The sequence below is a fragment of the Leptonychotes weddellii genome, chromosome 4 (genome assembly GCF_054177405.1).
Source record: "Leptonychotes weddellii isolate Sample4059 chromosome 4, ASM5417740v2, whole genome shotgun sequence".
Lineage (NCBI taxonomy): Eukaryota > Metazoa > Chordata > Mammalia > Carnivora > Phocidae > Leptonychotes > Leptonychotes weddellii.
This window is the reverse complement of record NC_138372.1, coordinates 141556182-141576415: the sequence shown is the minus strand read 5'-3', so window position 1 is coordinate 141576415 and position 20234 is coordinate 141556182.

Sequence of the window (20234 nt, the reverse complement as noted above, 5' to 3'; positions counted from 1 at the left end):
CTGTTTTCTTTTTTATTTCTCTGAATTCAATTGCATTTGTTTCAAAGCCTCAACCTCTGGGCTGATGAGAAATTCAATATTAGCCAGTGGTAAGGGCACCCCCTTGCCAATCTATTTTGTAAAGTACAAAACTGCTGGACATATGCAATGCTAGAAAACAGGGTGGGAAGCAGCTTCTTTCACCAATGGTTTCTATGGTCCTTATGTTTCTTGATCCACTGAACATGGGTGAACATTCACCAGTGCTGTCTGTCCCAATTAGCACATTCAGGTGGGTTCTCAGAGACCTGCCTGGTGACTGCTGACCCCATATCTCACACCCGTTCTCTATCTGAGAATCTTCGTGCCACTGGCTTTTGTCACACCATGGCGGGGGGAAGAGGGGGCGGCGAGACACAGACTCTCCCCCAGGTGCCACCATTCTACCTCCACCATTCAAAGTACTTCCCTACATCTCCATGACAAACCATGTAATGCCCCTCAATGAGCCATTCTTGGGGAGGAAGTAGGCAAAAGTGGTGTTCATGCAAGTTACTCTTTTGTTTCTTTAATTAATGATTCTTTCTTATATTTCATGGGTCTGTGTTTTATATAAAATTATCCTCAAAATAAAGGGTGATAAAAAGGAAAGTTGGGCACTCTGGCGCCTCTTCAGCAAGTTCATGGAGGGTTCTGTGTATGTATCCATCAGTCTCCAATGCATTCCCCCAATTCTGGGTGGGAACAAAATGTGAAGTGGTCTTCTGTCCCCTTTGGTTGATATTAATACCTTTTTCCTGTTCTCAGTAGAGGAAGCAATCCTAAGCACACTCGCCTAATTGGCTGGGGGAACAAAGTTTATCAAGTGGACTCTCACCCAAAATGTAAGCCACCACTAACATAGTTCTCCATTCTGACTCCATTGGGAATTAATTTGAGTAGTCATCTTGACTGTTCTGTGTACTATTTTTCTCCTAGTTCAGTAGCTATTAGAAACTTTATTGCTAGCTTTGTTTTACCTCTCCAATAGTGTGCGAATATCAATGATCTGTATGGTATTACCACAGACAACAAGAGAATCCTGCATGCTCAGTCACAGTTCTAGCCACAAAGAGACTGGACCTTTCTTTTCCAGAAAAGAAATTAGCATGGTCACTTTTTCCATAGCAGCAGTCCCTAAAGTCAATAAAAATCCATCTCTTACACCTTGAAGTCAAAATATGTAGTATATGAAACCACTGGTTAATGGTATTGAATATATTTTAAACATGGGGAAAAAAAACCCAGCATCTTGGTTGTTGGTTTTTAATGTTTTGACAGGTTTACAAAGCTAAAGAGACATGGGGGAGTGTGCAGTAATCTGGTCAACCCAGGTCAGTCTAGGCAGCTATGCGAATTATCTAAGCATTTGTACTCAAACCACCTACATTATCTAAATGAGCTGGATAATCTATGCAAGTTCAGGTCCAGTTAGGTACAGTCTTGGCTGACACACGTTCTGGAAATGAAAAAGAAAAGAAAAAATAATGATGCTCAAGTTCACAAAGTTGATTTGGAACACTCACAGACATTCTCTGACAAGCAACTGTTGGCAATCCTTCCTTCCTCTTATGATGGAAAAGCTTTAAGAAAAGCTTTCTCCCATTATCCTGGTACTTATAATATGCCCTAGAAAAAAATTGCAGAGGAAATAATATTTTTTAAGTTCATCCAAATTCTAGAATTTCAAATCAGCCTACTTTAGTATTGAAGTAATATCTGGTCACTCATATGATTCATTATCTTTTCCTCAGCTCCGGTTCCACGCACATAAATATGTTTATATTTTTAAACGTGTAGAAATCCTTTGGGGGAAAATACTAGCAACTTTGGTAATACTTTGTATCTGAGGTTTCTATTAAAGGTTGGCTAGCACCATTTCGAAAGAGAGAGCGTTCCCTGTGTGCTACTGTTAAGACCTGTAGTCCTCTTAGATAAGATACACTCCTTCACTGGCTCAGTTCTTCTGCCTTCTAGGTTTAAAAAAGTATGAATAGTCTTCATCCTCACTTTAAAACCCACTCAAAATTGCCTTGCATAAAGTAAGGCAACTAAATTTGAAGTTTAAAGTAAGACAATCCTTGCAGGGAAAATCAGTCACTTATCAGTGGAGTTCCATGCAGCTCATTGGAAATTCAGAATTTGGAACACAAATTTAGAATATTGAACATGGCATTATTCATTGCCTGGCACAGAGTCATGCAAGGCAGCTAGCCAAACAAGCTATCTCTCTACTTACAGGTGAAACAACGGTTTGGAGAATCTTAAAAATTTGAAAACATTCATAAATCAAAATAGGAGGTTTTCTAAGGGGGAAGTTAACACTCTGCCAAGTTAAGCAAACTAAAGAAGAAAACAAGTCAGCCGTTAAAATGGTTTTCATGACAGACACTTACACTTCCTCAAACAATATCAATTAGTGTCTTTAGAGCAGACTTCCCAAAGATGATATTTCAATCAGTATATTTTCTGCCTGCAGAAATAGGACAACGGGTAGTGTTGCTCACAGTGGTAGAACCGGGACTTCCTGTGTGTGTAAGTGCCTGAGAGGATATAAAAATCAGAACCCTTCTGGAATTCTCAGATGAAAACTTTTCCCTACCTACCAACACAGAACTTCTTAATGTGTGGGTGTTCTTGACTTACATGTATACTTCCCTCTTTGCCAAAAATAATTTTGTCTTTGAGGATCAAAAAAATCAAGATAATATTTCCCTTTTTATTTTAAAGTATGGTCCATCTTGCCACTTTGTTATGAGGCTATATCAAGAAAATGGATAAAAAGATACAGGATTCTAAAGAAGAGGAAAATGGGAAATAAATTCCTCCTTACTGAATCAGTTATTGAATTCTTCTTTGTTAAGGGAAACCTAGATGGGGAATTGAGCCAAGGGAATTGAGTCGATCTACGGTATGAAGAGTTGAGGAAGAAGAGTATCCAGGGGCATAAAACAGAGAAGCCTCCTGGGCTGGGTTTAGGGAGAATTTCAAAGTTTTGGTGTTGGAAAATCTCCAGAGATGCAGAGTTAGGGGAAAGAGAGGAGACAATGAAGATGGGTGAGTCCCTTTGATATGTAAAAGATGCAAGTAGAAAGTCAGAGTCTTGTATTTGCCCTGTGTTTCCTTGAATTCTACTTCATGAAGAGTCCGTGCAATGCACAGGGTTCTAGTCAGGTTACACCCACACATGACAAGCTAAGTCACTCATGTCCAAATAGAGCATCACATTTCTGAATCCTCAACAAATTGCCCCAGAATAAGACACAAAGATCCTCCTTCAATGGCAATAACACCAAACACCAGAAAGTTAGAATGCATGGAGTTGCATTTGAGTTCATTACGTGAACATCCCACTCGACATGGGTTTGATCGAGTGGTTACCCTCCGTCTTTTCAGTCTTTCTTGAAAATCCTAATGATTTTGAAAATAGTGTAGCATTCGTTTGAAATCATTCAATAATAAGGATAAAACAGAGCTTTTCTAAATCATCTAGTTAGCATTCCATACGTTCTCTTGTTAAAAAAAGAATAAAAACAGAAAACAAAAAAATGTTTGTGCAAAACAACTACTAGGCATGGATATCATGCTTTTTCCTTTTTTTTTTCCTTTAAAGGAAGTACAAATTAGCCAGTCTCACAATCCGACCTGTTCACAATCTCTATGCAAGTTTCTGCTTGCTCCAGGGCGTAGCCTTCTTCACTCTTCAGCAATGCTGATGGCAGACTTGTGTCCACATGATGGATTTACGTCAGTTGACCTAGAGCCTCCCTTTGCCTGCTTCAGCCTGGATGATGATTCTACAGGCATGCCGCACAGCAGTTATCCTGAGACTTCCTTTACTGTCTTTCTAAGAAGTCCCTTAACTTCCCTTGGTTTGTATGACTTTTACTTGGCCCAAGATCTTCCTTTTTCTTGGTTTATTGCCTTTGTGAACCATATCCTCCAATAGTTCCATAAGAAATGGTACTAAGGTTGGGCATATAAGTGGAGACATGCAGTATTTGTCTTCCTGTATCTAGTTTATTTCACTTAGCATAATGTCTTCCAGGTTTGTCCGCCTTGTCATAAATGTCAGAAAATGCTCTGTATGATACTATAATGGTGGATACATGTGATGATACATTTGTCCAAACCCACAGAAATGTACAACACCAAGAGTGAAATGTAGTATAAACTATGGATGTCAAGTGATTATGATGGCTCAGTGTAGGTTCATCCTTGGTAAAAAATGTAAAAATAAAGTCGAACTCATAAAAGTAGACAGTAAAATGGTGGCTGCCAGGGACTGGGGGTTAGAGGAAATGGGGGATATTGGTCAAAGGATACAAAAGTGCATTCATGCAGGATGAATAAATTCTGGAGACCTAATGTACAACACTATAGCACTATGTAACTATAGTTCATAATATGTATGGTAATACCTGAAATTTGCTAAGAGGGTAGATCTTAAATGTTCTCACCACACACACATATACAGGTGTGGTAACTGTGTGAGGTGATGGAGTTAATTAACTTGATGATAGTAATCATTTCACAATGTATACACATATGAAACATAACATTGTACACCTAAAGTACATACAATTTTATTTGTCAGCCATACTTCAATAAAGCCAGGGGGAAATTTAAAAGAAAGACAAAAGAAATGGTACTAATAGGCTAAGTTTTTGAGACCTTCCTTCACTAAACGTATTTTTATTCTTGACAATTGATTGACAGTTTTGATGTGTATAGATTTCTAGACTGAGAATCATTTTCTCTCAGAATTTTGTCATTGAGCTTCCAAGGTTGCTACTGAAAAGCTTGTTCCTTTCTTTATATGTGACCTATCATTTGTATATTTCTCTCTGGAATCTGTTAAGATTTGCTCTTTATCTTTACTATTCTGAATTTCATACAGTGGTGATGCACATTTTGCATTTTTACGGGTCTCTGACATGATGAGCATTTTTACATGGTAATACTTTTCGATCTAGAAATTATTATTCTTTGATTCTGGAAAATCTCCTTGTATTTCTTTGACAATTTTTTTCCCACCATTTCCTTCATTATTTTCTGCACTAACTTCTACTTTTTTGGATACTGGAACTCCTAGAAAGATCTTCCAATTTTCTTGTCTTTTATACCTATATTTTTATATTTTTAATTTTTTGTTCTTTCTTCTGGAAGATTTGCTCAAGTATATTATTCAACCTTTATAATGAGTTTTTATTACGTTTTATATATTTTTTTAATTCTCCAAAGTTCTTTTTAACACACTGAATTGTTCTTAACATATATCCTCTTTCATTTCACTTATTCAGTATCTTCTCTACCCTCTCCTGAGATAATATATATATAATTTCTTTGAAATTTCTTCAGCTCCTTGTATGTTCTCTTTATCCTCTGGCTTCCTTTTTCCTGTTTGTTTTGGTCATTGTCTTTTATGCTAGAGTCTTATCTCAAAAATCAAGTAATCTTTGGGTCCATTCCAACTTCAGCAAAGTAGTAAAATGCTGGTTTGAATTTCTCTGTGTACATGGGTGGGGCCTGTCAAATAGTAGGCTTCGGAAAGGGAAACTGGGTGGAGGGTATTCTCCACACTTGCCAGTGTTGTATGTGAAATCTTAAATATCCATTCTTGTTAACCTTTTCTCGGGAGTGGGTCGGTTTCCTCCGAGAGAAATCCTTCCCTATTCTGTCTGTGTGGAAAGAGAGAGGCTTCCTGTGCTCTGGGAGGTGAAAATAGAAAAAAAGCATGGGGGTTTCTGTGTTCAAATGTAACTTTCACTTAATCCCCCTGTTTCCATGTAGCACCCACCCCTCCTTCTGCTTTGCCTACTGGTAAGACACCAGATCCTCTGTCCTCTCCAGAACAAAAACTCCAGTCTTCAGCTCGGATAGAGGACGGAATAGAAAGGGTCCCATCCTCTCATTTAAAGGCATGCAACTGGGGTGCCTGGGTGGTTCAGTTGGTTAAGCGCTGCCTTCAGATCAAGTCATGATCTCAGGGTCCTGGGATGGAGAACCACATCCGGCTCCCTGCTCAGGGAGGAGTTTGCTTTTCCCTCTGCCCCCTCCTTCTGCTTGTGCTTGTCTCTCTCTGTCCCTCTCTCAAATAAATAAATAAAATATTTTAAAAAAATTTGTTTTATTTTATTATGTTATGTTAGTCACCGTACAATACATCATTAGTTTTTGATGTAGTGATCCACGATTCATTGTTTTCGTGTAACACCCAGTGCTCCATGCAGTGCCCTCCTTAATACCCATCACCGGGCTAACCCATCCCCCACCCCCCTCCCCTCTAAAACCCTCAGTTTGGGGGCGCCTGAGTGGCTCAGTTGGTTAAGCGACTGCCTTCGGCTCAGGTCATGATCCTGGAGTCTCAGGATCGAGTCCTGCATTGGGTTCCCTGCTTAGCAGGGAGCCTGCTTCTCCCTCTGACCCTCCTCCCTCTCATGCTCTCTCTCTATCATTCTCTCTCTCTCAATAATAAATAAATAAAAATCTTTAATTAAAAAAAAAAAACCCTCAGTTTGTTTCTCAGAGTCCATAGTCTCTCATGGTTCCTTTCCCCCTCTGATTTCCCTCTCTTCCTTTTTCCCTTCCTCCTCCTAATGTCTTCCATGCTATTCCTTATGTTCCACAAATAAGTGAAACCATATGATAATTAATGTTCTCTGCTTGACTTATTTCACTTAGCATAATCTCCTCCAGTCCCATCCATGTTAATGTAAAAGTTGGGTATTCATCCTTTCTGATGGCTGAGTAATATTCCATTGCATATATGGACCACATCTTCTTTATCCATTCAATCAAAGTTCCAATTACACTTTTCAAAGTGCTGGAACAAACAATCCTAAAATTTGTATGGAATCAGAAAAGACCCCAAATTGCCAAGGAAATGTTGAAAAAAAAAAAACAAAGCTGAGTGTTTCACGTTGCCTGATTTCAAGCTATATTACAAAGCAATGATCACCAAGACAGCATGGTACTGGCACAAAAACAGACATATAGACCAATGGAACAGAATAGAGAGCCCAGATATGGGCATTCAACTCCATGGTCAAATAATCTTCGACAAAGCAGGAAAAAATCTGCAATGGAAAAAAGACAGTATCTTCAATAAATGGTGCTGGGAAAATTGGACAGCTATATACAGAAGAATGAAACTCGACCATTCTCTAACACCGTATACAAATATAAACTCCAGATGGATGAACAACCTCAATGTGAGACAGGAATCCATCTAAATCCTAGAGGAGAACATAGGCAGTAACCTCTTAGACATTGGCCACAGCAACTTCTTTCAAGATACATCTCCAAAGGCTAGTGAAACAAAAGCAAAAATGAACTTTTGGGACTTCATCAAGATAAAAAGCAAAGGAAACAATCAACAAAACAAAGAGGCAACCCACGGGATGGGAGAAGATATTTGCAAATGATACTACAGACAAAGCGCTGATTTCCAAGATCTATAAAGAACTTCTCAAACTCAACAACCAAAAAACACATAATCAAGTCAAAAAATGGGCAGAAGATATGAACAGACACTTCTCAAAAGAAGACATACAAATGGCTAATGGACACATGAAAAAAATGTTCATCATCATCAGCCATCAGGGAAATTCAAATCACGTTGAGATACCACCTTACACCAGTTAGAATGGCAAAAATTGACAAGGCAAGAAACAACAAATGTTGAAGTGGTTGTGGAGAAAGGGAAACCCTCTTACACTGTTGGTGGGAATGCAAGTTGGTACAGCCACTTTGGAAAACAGTGTGGAGGTTCCTCAAAAAATTAAAAATAGAGCTACCCTATGACCCAGTAATTGCACTACTGGATATTTACTGCAAAGACACAGATGTAGTGAAAAGAAGGGCCATATGCACCCCAATGTTCATAGCAGCAATGTCCACAATAGCCAAACTGTGGAAAGAGCCAAGATGCCCTTCAACAGATGAATGATAATAAACAAAATCTTTAAATAAATAAATGAAGGCATGCAACCAAGTCAGTACCGGACTCCTATCACTTCTCTTCCCTTTGGAAGTACATATTACCTTCAATTCCTGACTCTCAGAACTATGTAAAATGAGTAGCTTGTTGTCCCTCTGTTACTTTCCACTCTAACCCTCCAAACACTTAGCTGTCAACTTTTTCTATTCAACACAGTCTCTTACCATTTACCTCACTGCTTGCCAACTTCCAACTTTTTTGACGTGACTCATCTGCTCTCATCTTCTCTCACAATCTCTTTTCTTGTGCGTTGATGCCTTTCCTGCCATTTAATGAGGTTTGCAGAGAAAGTGCAAATAAACATATGTGGTCAATCTGGCATGTTAAACTGGAAATCTGTGGTCGCTTTTAAAAAGTCTGCCCTCAAACAACCTAACAGCTACAAGGAGACAAGACCATTCAGAATCGAGAGTGAAGGGCACCTGGGTGGCTCAGTTGGTTAAGCGACTGCCTTCGGCTCAGGTCATGATCCTGGAGTCCCGGGATCGAGTCCCGCGAGGGAGCCCGCTTCTCCCTCTGACCCTCCCCACCTCCTGCTCTCTCTCTCAAGTAAATAAATAAAATCTTAAAAAAAAAAAAAAAAAAGAATCGAGAGTGAAGCAGCGTTGTGTATGAGAGAAGTTCAGGTGTAGTCAAGTTTATCAGCGCAGTACTAATGGATATTGATAGTAATAACAATGACCTCTAGAGGTGCTGATGGGGATGTAGATGATGAAAGTTTGTAGAGATGTTACCTACACTATAAAGTCTATTCATCATATCATGATCATCATCACCCTCATAGGTAGAAACTAAACGTATATAGACTCACTGGCAAATCTAAACTGCAAACTTTTGTTATCAGGCAGCACCCCATCCATTGGCAAAGACAATAGCATTTACACACCCAAGAATAATTTCCAGACTACAAAATGGGTCACAACATACAGTCCAGATATCTGAATTTGATCTTACTGTGCTTTTCTTCACGTCTGGGGCTTCACACATTCTGTTCCCACTTTCAGAACAATGTTCCCACTTTGCCACCGCACTTGACTTTGATTGACTTAACTCACTATCAATTTTCCTGTCTCCAATATATTAATAATAATTTTGATAAGAATACTAATAGTAGTTCAATTTATGGAGTGCTTACAATGACCAGATGTGTCATATTAATGACTTTACATATATTACCTCATTTACTGTTTGGAGCAACCCTATGTGGCAGAAATTTCCTTTGTCCCATTTTACAGACAGGAAAACTGAGACATAATTTATACGACACTTTCTCAGAGAATTCCACCTCCTCTTGGGTTCAACTTAGTTGTCCTCCTATAATGCAGTGGTTAGGATATATACTTTGGAGCCAGAGTTTCTTAGGAAAATTGCTTAACCTCTCTGTTCTTTGGAATATCTAACAGAAAAATGTGGATAATAATAGTTTTCATTGTATACGTTAAGACATGAAAAAGTCTTGAATAGAACCTTGAGTGCAGTGAAGCAATGACTACATGCTAGCTATGACTACATGCTTCCTTCCAGAGCCTCTGGTACATTTCCAATTTAACACTTATTATACTATATCAGAATCTGAGTTGTTGGGTTTTTTTTAAAATACATCAGCGTAATATGGTAAAAACACATACGCACACTATTCCCATTACATAAACAACCTAGAAGCAAAAGATTTAGCAAATGAAATGATAATGACAGTTTCTAATTTCTAGGCCCAACATGGCAGCCAAAACCCATGTAGGTAACGGCTTGTGGACGCCTTTCTCCTCCATGACAAGTTTAAGTTGGAATAGCTGCTGTCAACTCGGCAGCACATGGGCAGAATCTGTTTTTAATTTTCTGTATTTCACTCCTCACCTTACATAGGATTATGAGCCCCACGAGGGCAAGGAGGATGTCTATGTTGTTTAGCGTTGCATCCTACCACTTGGTACAGTGCCTGGAACGTTTAAAACAAAAACAAACAAAAAAAGCTTAATAGTTGCTGGAAGTGAGACTCAACGAATGCACGCTTGTCGGAATTCTACTCCTTTGGGTGAGTTTTACAATGTGCAGAAAATAGGTGAGGGTAGAATACTCAAGTAGCTTCCAGCAGGACCATGGCCATTACAAGCAGCAAAGGCAGATCCTGTAACAGCTGTAATTTGGAATCAGAGGCACAGGCTGTAAGGGCAGGGCTCATGATTTCCTGACCATGACTTCCTGATCTTGGGCAAGTCGATTCATCCCTCTGAGCTTCAATCACCAAACAGGTTGGTGTGAAAAATCAATGAGATAATGTACATGCAAATATTCTGTAAAGCAGATATCCCTGTAAAGGGTTACTCCAAAAGATTTCTCCCCAGACCATATCTATCTAGACGTACAGTTGGGATATTAGTTTAATAAACCTGTCATTCTCTGGGGTGTTTCATGAACTGCTGCCATCCCTGCCATCCTAAGTGCCTGTTAGATTCCTTGTTGATGACGAATATATGTAGATTACGTGAGTGGGGAAAGAGGGGTGGGGACAGGAAACGAAGACTACTCATGCTTCACTCTGCCCCTAGGTCCCAAGAGGACAAGGAGAATCGGAATGCTCGGGAAAGTTTTACAACTGCCAAAAGTACACAGAGTCAGTTACAAAACCTGCAAAACACAAGTAATAATTCTGTTTGTTCCAGCAATGGCCTTAGGGGGAAAAAAAATCTCCAATTGCTTAATAAGATGGAGGGGAAAAGGAAATACAGTGGCTATATATAGGTCAATCACCACTTGCTCCCACCAGCCACTTTGGTTAGTTCATTGATTCCATTATTCCATCATTAATTAAATGATTCATTTATTTGTTCAAGTAATATCATAGATATACACCTCTACGAGGTGCAGGGGTATGGCTACACTGGCAAGCAAAAAAGGAGGAAAATGTTTCCTTTCATGATGCAGTCTGGAAGACGTATACTTAGCTACCCCATGCCTCTGCTTCTGGGTTGGAATGACCCTGATGTCTTAACTGGAGCGAGTCTTCCTTCATTAAAGAAACCATAATGGTTAATGGTGGGAGATGGTATCCTTTCTATAGAGAATATTAGATAGTTATTAGAGTGTATAGTTTAGGATGTCATTTCTGAAAAGGAAAGTGAGTTTTGGAGATAAGGATAAAAATACTTGTTGTTAACAACATTGTGTAAAGAAAAATTAAAGGTTTTTTACCTAAATGGCGGAAACCAAAGCCTGATTTAAAAGGTTTTCATGTAGGAAATGACCTTAAGTAATGTACGAGAAATGTAGTCCTCACCTAAGGTAGAATTTCTCAGCATCGGATGATAAGGAATTGGATTGACAACTTAGGAATCCTAGGGACTCATTTTCAGGAGATCCATGGACTAGACATCAAGTTGCCTCATGGCAGAAGCATAAGTGAAAATCTCTCTCCCTGTGCTTTTCAGCTTTATAGATAAATGAGAAACCAATTAAAATAGATGACTATTACTTCTGTGTAGAGAAAAAGAGAGAAAATGAATTTGTTTTGATCCTATTTATACTTCTATTGCAAAGACCAGACCAGCTCCTATAAATCATTTCAACATTACTGGACCTTTTTTTTTTTATGAGTCAGGCACTGTACTGGGTGATGAAAATATACAAAAAATATTCTACTTGGAATACATTTATTATTTACTTGGGAGACAGAACTAATAGCTACTCACTCTCTAATAACCCCTTACTATGCACCAGGCATTTTGTTAAGTATTTTAAATGCCTGATTTTATTTAATCTTTACAACAATCCTAGGAGGTATTTGTTGTAATTTCCATTCTACAGATACAACAACCTAGAGCCTGAATTACCAAGGGCCCATAGCCAAATTGTAGAGCCAGAAATCAAGTCCAGTCTACCTGATCCAAAATCTGTGTGCTCTTGACCATTACTCCCCAACTTGTGCTATACTCCAAACAAATGATGGTGATAATGGTAGTAATAATGAGAGTAATAGCATGATAGTAACAATGATAATAGCAATGATAGTAACAATGACAGTAATAACAAATGATAGCAACAGTGACTGTAATAACAAATGATAGCAACAATAGTAACAATAATAATATAACAATTAATAGAAGAGAGGTATAAACAAACTGGGGATTAGAGAGTATGGAACAATTAATTTCAATTGGAGATCATTGGAAATCTTTGACAGAAGGTATTTTAGAAAGATGGCTAACCTTTCGCCAATATGTGTGTTCCCATTTCCATGTAGGACTGTCACTTGGGACCTATTGCCTCCCAAGGATGACATTTCTCAGCCCCCGTGCCATGACTGGTTCTCACTGGTAGAATCTGAGTGAAGACTTTCTTCCTGCTAATCAGAATGTTGCATAAACAAAACATGAACTTTTATATTCTGTTAAGTCACTGACATTTGAGATTTATTTTTTAAAGCCATCGGCATTGCCTAACCAATATAGAAAGTATTCTAAGCAAGGAGTGGAATATAAGTGATATCATAGAGGCATAGTGTGGGCAGGGAGGGCGAATAATTGAGTGAGTTGGAGTATAGATATGGGAGGGAAGAAGAGAGACTGGAGAGGTAATTTAGGACCACAACTATCAGGCACGAAGTTCAAAATCTCTGTAATGGCGATCCCCCAAGATGAGGCAGGTAATAAGTTACACATATCTCATTTAAAGTTAACAAAATATTTGTACTTCCCATTAAAAATATAGGCAGAATTTTGGACCATGGATGGCTAATTGCTCTTCCTATTAAATCCTGTTAAATAAATAAAGCTATGCTTGGTTTTAGTTGAAATACATACACAGCCACACTCACACACACACACACATGCACACACATCCCCACGCACACACATCCACATGCACACCTGCAAAGCACCATCTCACATTCACCTAATTTTTCTCCACCAGCAGTATTAGATGCTCTCCATATGATCTCATCAATGTGTATTTCTATAGCTAGCTATTCATTTCTAGAATTGCATCTGTTCGGACACCCAACTTAAATATTTCTGTGAGGAGGAAAAATGGTCATTTTTCCATAGTGCATGGCCTAATGCTTGTATTCTCATTGTCTTTGTGATCTCCATTTCCTCTTCTTTGCCTCTTGGACCTAAGTCAGGAATGGCAGCGGTGTAACTCAAGGGAAGACAGAAAACACGTCTTTTTTTTCACTTCTCTGTCTTTCCTTTTCTTCCTATTCTTAAAACACTTTCTTCTGTGGGGCTCCACAAACTCTCCTCAGGTGGGTTCAGAAGGTCCCGAGAGCTGCCAACACTTCTCCTCCAGTAAGAGATTTGTGCAAAAGGCCGGCTGCTACCCAGAGGGATGTGACAGATGGCAGGGTCACCGTGCCGAGCTCGGATGGCTCACCCAGGTGGAGAGGCATCAGGGAGCTGGAAGCAGAGCCCTGGAAATTATTCCTGGCCTGCTTCAGCTTCTCATATTGACAATTCCACACCCTTCTAATCTGTGAATTTTGGAGGTTGGAGAGCCCAGATGCATGCTTTTTTTTTTTTTTCCTGAAAAAACAGATTTGTCTGAGTTTTCCAGAGCCACCATTTCATTGGGAATATTAGCCTTATTGTATTGTACACTACTTGCTAACATTCACTAACAACTAACTCACTCTAGTTTTCTTTACCTGGGTATGATGCTGTCTTACAAATGGTAACTCTAGAGTAACCTCTAGCCAGCTTACAAAGGGGCTCTTTAACAACCAGGGTGCAGCCACGGCCAAGAGGGCACATGCAATGATGTGCCTGATGTCTGGCCTGAGGTGACAGCCGAGGCTCTGCAACGGGCCTGATGGAAGTATGGCAAGTGTACCGTGGTTAGAAATTGTAGTTTAGTTAGAGATAACAAACATTTCCCCCATAGATCGTTTGGTTCTTCCTTCCTCCCAAGAGCCGAGAGGGAATGCCAGGCAGGCAGTTTTACTCTTAGATATCATTACTGGGTGGGAAAGCCTTACAAGGCAGAGGTTAAAGCGTCACATCTAACCTTTACCTTCAAATAACAGAAGTTAAGGGCGCCTGGGTGGCTCAGTCGTTAAGCGTCTGCCTTCGGCTCAGGTCATGGTCCCAGGGTCCTGGGATCGAGTCCCACATCGGGCTCTCTGCTCGGCAGGAAGCCTGCTTCTCCCTCTCCCACTCCCCCTGCTTGTGTTCCTGCTCTCGCTATCTCTCTCTCTGTCAAATAAATAAATAAAATCTTAAAAAATAGTAATAATAAAAAAAAAACAGAAGTTAATAGCCAACGCCAACCCGCTTATCTCTACAGGGTTAATTAGGTTAACGTTAGTATCTCTGCAAGTAACTAGATTCAAGATATTTACTGCCAGAAAGCAGGAATTCTGTTTATCTACTGCGTTCTTGTTAGTGAGATGCCGACCACCATGGTTTTGCTGTAGTCAGTGGTTGAACACTGGCTCTTTGTCACGAACGTAACACCAGAAGAAAAACAAGTAACTAAACATCCCCCCTACCCGGGGTAGCACTGACAGTATTTGTGTCAAGGTGGTAACTACCTGTGTTAAATCTGAGCAATGTGGTGTTTGAAGAAGCTCCATAACCGGCCCTTCAGTGTGGTTTTTTTTCCCCCAAAGTTGAGGTGACTTTGAGCTTGAACAATGTACCATATACTTGTGAGTAGATTTTAGTCATACAGGTTTTCAAGAAGCTTAAGAAGATTAGAACACAATTCACAGACTTGGGAAAGTTTTGTTTATATTTGATTTCTCTGTGCTTGGCTAAGTGGCCTCCAAGTGGACCAAATCCACAAGCCTGGCAACAGTGTAACTATATTCTACCTCAAGGTTTTTCAAACTCTTATGTACAAAGAAGCACCTGGAACTCTTGATAAATACAGATTCCAGAGCCTCACCCCAGAGACTTTGATTTCCCCAGTCTGACATGGGGGCCAAGAATCTGCATCTTAAGCTCCCAGGTGATTCTGATGCAATAGTCTTGAAAACAAACCTAGAAATAGTGCTAACTGAGTCCAATGCCAATTAAAAAGTTTGAACTCTCCTTTCAGGTTACAGATAGGACTCCCCAGTATTGTCATCATGGATTAATCTTATTTGCCATGATGGAAGTGGGAAAGAGAAAGAAAGAAAAATGACAAAAGAGAAAGAGGGGATGTCTTACGTTGGGGTCCCAAAAGGCAGAGGCTGAGATAGGAATGCCTGTGCTGGTGATTTTTGAGAAAGTGCTCCGAAGAGAAAGGGGTGAGGGGAGCAGACTGGGAGAGAAGAAGGAAGCAATCAGTAGGAGAGGGGGCCTGGCTGGAGTCAAGCTTCAGCCTGATCTCATGGGGAGCTATAGAGCATGAATCACACCACAGAACTGGTCCCACCTTGAGACCAAGGGTCAGTTTTGTGTGTTCCCATATCAGTCAGTCCTGGACTCTGAGCCACCCCTGGAGATGGGGCATAAGCTTCTGGCATCTCTGTTTGGGGTGGTTTCTTCCAGCAGAAAACAATACTCTGGAGGAAGAAGCAGCTGTGGGCTTGCCCAGCCAACACTCCCAGCAGGTGCAGCAAGGATATACCAGCCCAGTAAAGGGCATTTTGGTGGAGCATCAACAGCAATAGCTACGGAGAGGAATGGAAGTGGAGAAAAGGGAGAAAGAATGATACATACACACTTCTCAGCTAAGGATGATCCAAACAGACACAAGTTCTACTGTCCCAGTCAACACCCTAAATTACACTAAAAAGCCAGCAAAGCCACTTTATGTGGGACATCGCACAAGTTTCTGCATTCTTGAACATCCACAGAGTTGATGCTAGTGTCTGGATAGCTACCTCTGGAGAAAATTGTGTTTGTGAGGCTTGAGGAAACAAAGTTATGGGGGAAATAAGACTCAGAATCAGAATCAAATCAGAATCTTAGAATTGAACAGCTGAGCATCACTCCCCAGTGCACAGTCCATCATACTCAAATCTGTGCCATCTGCAAGCCTAATGAACACAAATCTTCACTGTGATTAAAACTAAAGTGCAGTGTATCAATCAAGACCACTAAGTTAAACAAGATTTCAAAACCCTTTGGGTAGGATAAAGTGCCACTAAGATAAATCCATCTAAGTCATAGTTTTCATCTCACCCAAAGTTCCATGAATTATTTTGTCCAATAAATGCCTTCTGAAATCAAAGATATGCCCGTTACTATGCCATTTCTCTTTATCACCCCAAAGGCCTCATTTTAGAAGGAAATTAATTGGATAGTATCATTGAGTCTGTATTTGCTCCTAGTATCAATATTTTTCCTTAATAAGTGTTAATAAACCACACGAGTGATCATTTATTCCAGAAACATTGCCAGGGTTTGATAGTATTTTACTGAACACTAAAGTTTTAGGAATTCCACCATTTGTCCCTTTTCAAGAGCAGGTCTTAACCCATCTGCAGTGCAGTGCAGTAAGTCTCTCAATCATTATGATTTCTAAAAGACCACCTAGAGTAACACTACTGTGTTTTCTGCATGATCTTCCAGTGCCTTACAATTTAATTCATCTGAACCTTTACTCATGCAAAACCAATAGGTGTATCTTTGCAATTTATTTATTCATCTAACTGAACCTCTCTATCCTCTTAATAAACCTTGTTCTAACAAGTCCAGTGTGAAGATGATCTTCCTTGCCTGTAAACATAAACTCAAAGTAGGATCTAAATAATTTTTCTATTACTTTCAGACATATACCTATTGTAGCATTTACAGATCCACTTATCTGTTTCTTATTCTCCTTGCTCTCCAGAGAACAATAAGCCCTTTGGGTTGTATTCAACTGTTATTGAAATTTACATTTCACCCTGGACATTGGCCTTCTGATATTCTTCTACAGATCCACTTGCCTCTTCTGCATGACTTTGGGCTAATGCCTCCCAACACCTATTTCTGTAGATTCCCTTCTACTAGATGACATTATCAGAGGGCTTGTTTTTGGCTGCTGAAGTACTAACTGTAGGTACCACATTTCTCTTCTTAATTATGCTCATTTGTGATTAAGTTGTTAGAAATTCTACTTTTCAAAGATTCCCTCTTGAGCCACATGAACTTTTGACTTCACTGACCATGGAATGAGGCTTGTCCTTGTTATACTTGAAGCAACATATTTCCTAGAGTCCAAGATATAGTCTTGAGTGTCTCCTATGATTTTTTTCTACTTAATATCTCCAATGATTTGACTATTTCCTACAAAGTTTCCTATCACATCTCTATCACAAAACAGTTCTTTCATACTTTGGTCCAGAATATTGTTTTCTTCCCCAGCTTCTTCATCTTTCTGAGGTGTCAGCAAGTCTAGAATTTATCAGATGCCCTGCCTTTTGTAGAGTAAGACTTCAGCAGACATTCCGACGGGTGTATTTTCCCTTCTCTTCAAGGCCAGTTTTGTAATCTGCATTCGGAAACCTTTATCCGGATCCTCTGTCTGGTCTGTTGGTCTGCAGAATACTTCAAGAGTAATATCACTTCTAATTCTCTTTTATCTTATCCTCCCCGAGAGGAAAATTTGCAATGTTCATTCTTTGTGCAGAAGGGCAAAGAACGTTTTAAGTCCCAGCTGTCACCTGGGTTTCCATGTGCTGCTGAGTCTGAAGTCTCAAAAGAGAGGGAAGGCAAGGGCTAGTAAAAATGTATCTGCTGACAAAGCAGCAAAAGCATCACTTGGCATTTTCTCTCAAAAATCCCCCATACCCAGTGATATCTCCTCTGTCCAAGATCGTAGGAAAACATACACTTATTTAATGAAAGTAGAATTATTGGAAGTATGATCTAGAGAAAACAGCATGATTAAGAACAGGAGCTTTGAAGCCCTAAGCTGACTTGACATCGAGTCCCAGCTCCAGTGCCTACTAGCTGTGTGCCTTCAATGCACTCTCTAATTCTCAGATGTTCGCATCTGTAAAATGGGCTTGTTACTAGTACATATCTCATAGGGTTGCTGTGAAAATTATTTTTATTTTTATTTTTTATTTATTTATTTTTTTAAAGATTTTATTTATTTATTTGAGAGGGAGAGAATGAGAGACAGAGAGCATGAGAGGGAGGAGGGTCAGAGGGAGAAGCAGACTCCCTGCCGAGCAGGGAGCCCAACGCGGGACTCGATCCTGGGACTCCAGGATCATGACCTGAGCCGAAGGCAGTCGCTTAACCAACTGAGCCACCCAGGCGCCCTGAAAATTGTTTTTAAAAGGTTAACCACCGTACCTGGATCTCAATATATTTACTTATTTAATAAAAAAAAACAATTAACAAATACTCAGGGTGTGCCAAGAAATATTCTAGACATTGTTATCACAACAGTGAACAAGTATAACAAAATTCCTGGCGTCATCAGCAGGAAGTCGGGTACAACCTATAAAGTCATCCAGATATCAATCTTGCATAAATTATTGACAGCAGTAAATGCCCTGAAATAAATAAAAATATATAAGACAGGAACCAGAAATTGTGTAGTGGAGGGGGGCTACATTAGCCAGAATGGTCAGGGAAGACTTCTCTAAAGAGGTGACTTTTTAATTGGGCCAGAATGATGAGAAATCTGGAAGAAATGTGTTCTGAACAGAGGGATGAGCAAGTGTAGATATTAATGAGTGACTTCTCCATACATTTTCCCTTAAACAGATTTTGGCCAAGTATTTGATCTGATGTTGTATTATATGTTTGGGCAACATTAACTTTCATTTAAAAATGAACAGATTCTCCCTTAGTCATCCTCTGTAATGCCATTCAATCAATCATCAATATTTTAAGCTTTTGCAAAGTGCAAGTTGATGTTTTAGCATCCACGTTTTATCACGGAGAGACCATGGCTGAATGCCATGTAGATGAATTTGACTCTGGAAAGCATGTCCCTTCAATTATGTGGTAAATGCCTCTTTTTACACCCAACCTGCTGACTAAAATGAGAAAGCAAACAAATGAGATGAGTTGCAGGGAGGACACAGGAAGCCAAGAGAGCAGAGTATCTAATTGGAAGAGCACAGGAGAATGTTTAAAATAAGTTTCAGAATAGCGATAAGGATGAAGATGATGTTATCTCTTGGATAGAAGAAGCTATTAAAATACACCAGAGTGTTTTCAATCACTTAATCAGAAAGCCCTTTTCCTGAGAACTGTCTTTTGTCCGTGTGCCATGAACAAACATAAATATTTTGGATTTCCTGCATCCTTCACCCTGATAATGGGCTCTTAACTGTAAGCTCTTCCCACCTCAAAGAAAAAGTGAAAAACAATGATAAAACATGAAGGATAGATAGGATGTCTTTTCCAGATGAATTATCGAATCCCACTAAATAGTTTTTATTTAGTTCCTTCCCTAGCTCTTGCTTTTCTTAATAGGATATTTTATATGGTTTTTGTATATAATACATTATGCATCCTGAATTTAGAGCATAACACATAATGTAAACACGTATACAAGAGCTGAACTTAGGTAAAACAAATAGGCTTTTTGAACAATTTCATGTGAATTTTGTTTATGATGCCACATAACTGTACCTTTTCATCTGTACATAAATTTTCATCTCATATTTAATATTTGAAAAATTCTTAAAGAAGTAATTTATAAGATAATGTATTGAAATGTTTTTTTAAGATTTACCTAATATTTTAAATTATTAATATTAGTATGACTACCTGTGGCTACATGTTTTTTAACAAAATCATTTACATTGAAATAAAAATACTTTTAAAAACTATGTTAACTGGCCTATTTAGGAAAAAAAAAATTTAACCATGAATTCTTTTAAAGTTACAATTAAAATATAATTTGCAGAAAACTTTTTACTGTTACGGGAATAAAATTTCATGAGATGTTTACATCCTTATGAGATTTTAAAGAACATTTTTCTGGATCCAAATAGAGATGTGTCAGTCACTTGAATCATAATAAACCAGAAGTTCTCTTTTGTGTTACATAAATAAACCAAAGTGAAATTCTACTTGGGTAAAAGGTGAAATTAAGTTTAGGTGACTATATTCATGAATAAAATCACTATGAAGTACAATTAAATGCATTTTTGCTACTATTATAAGTGACAAATTTTCCCATTATACCTATATTTTAATTTATAATTGGAAATTGAAATCCTAGTACTCAAATTGATCCCATCCAGAGTTGTACTTTGAAGTTTGACCTCAGAATTTGTGCAATAATACCAAATAGATGATAAAATTTCAGGGGAAATTGTGTAATAATAAGACTCCTG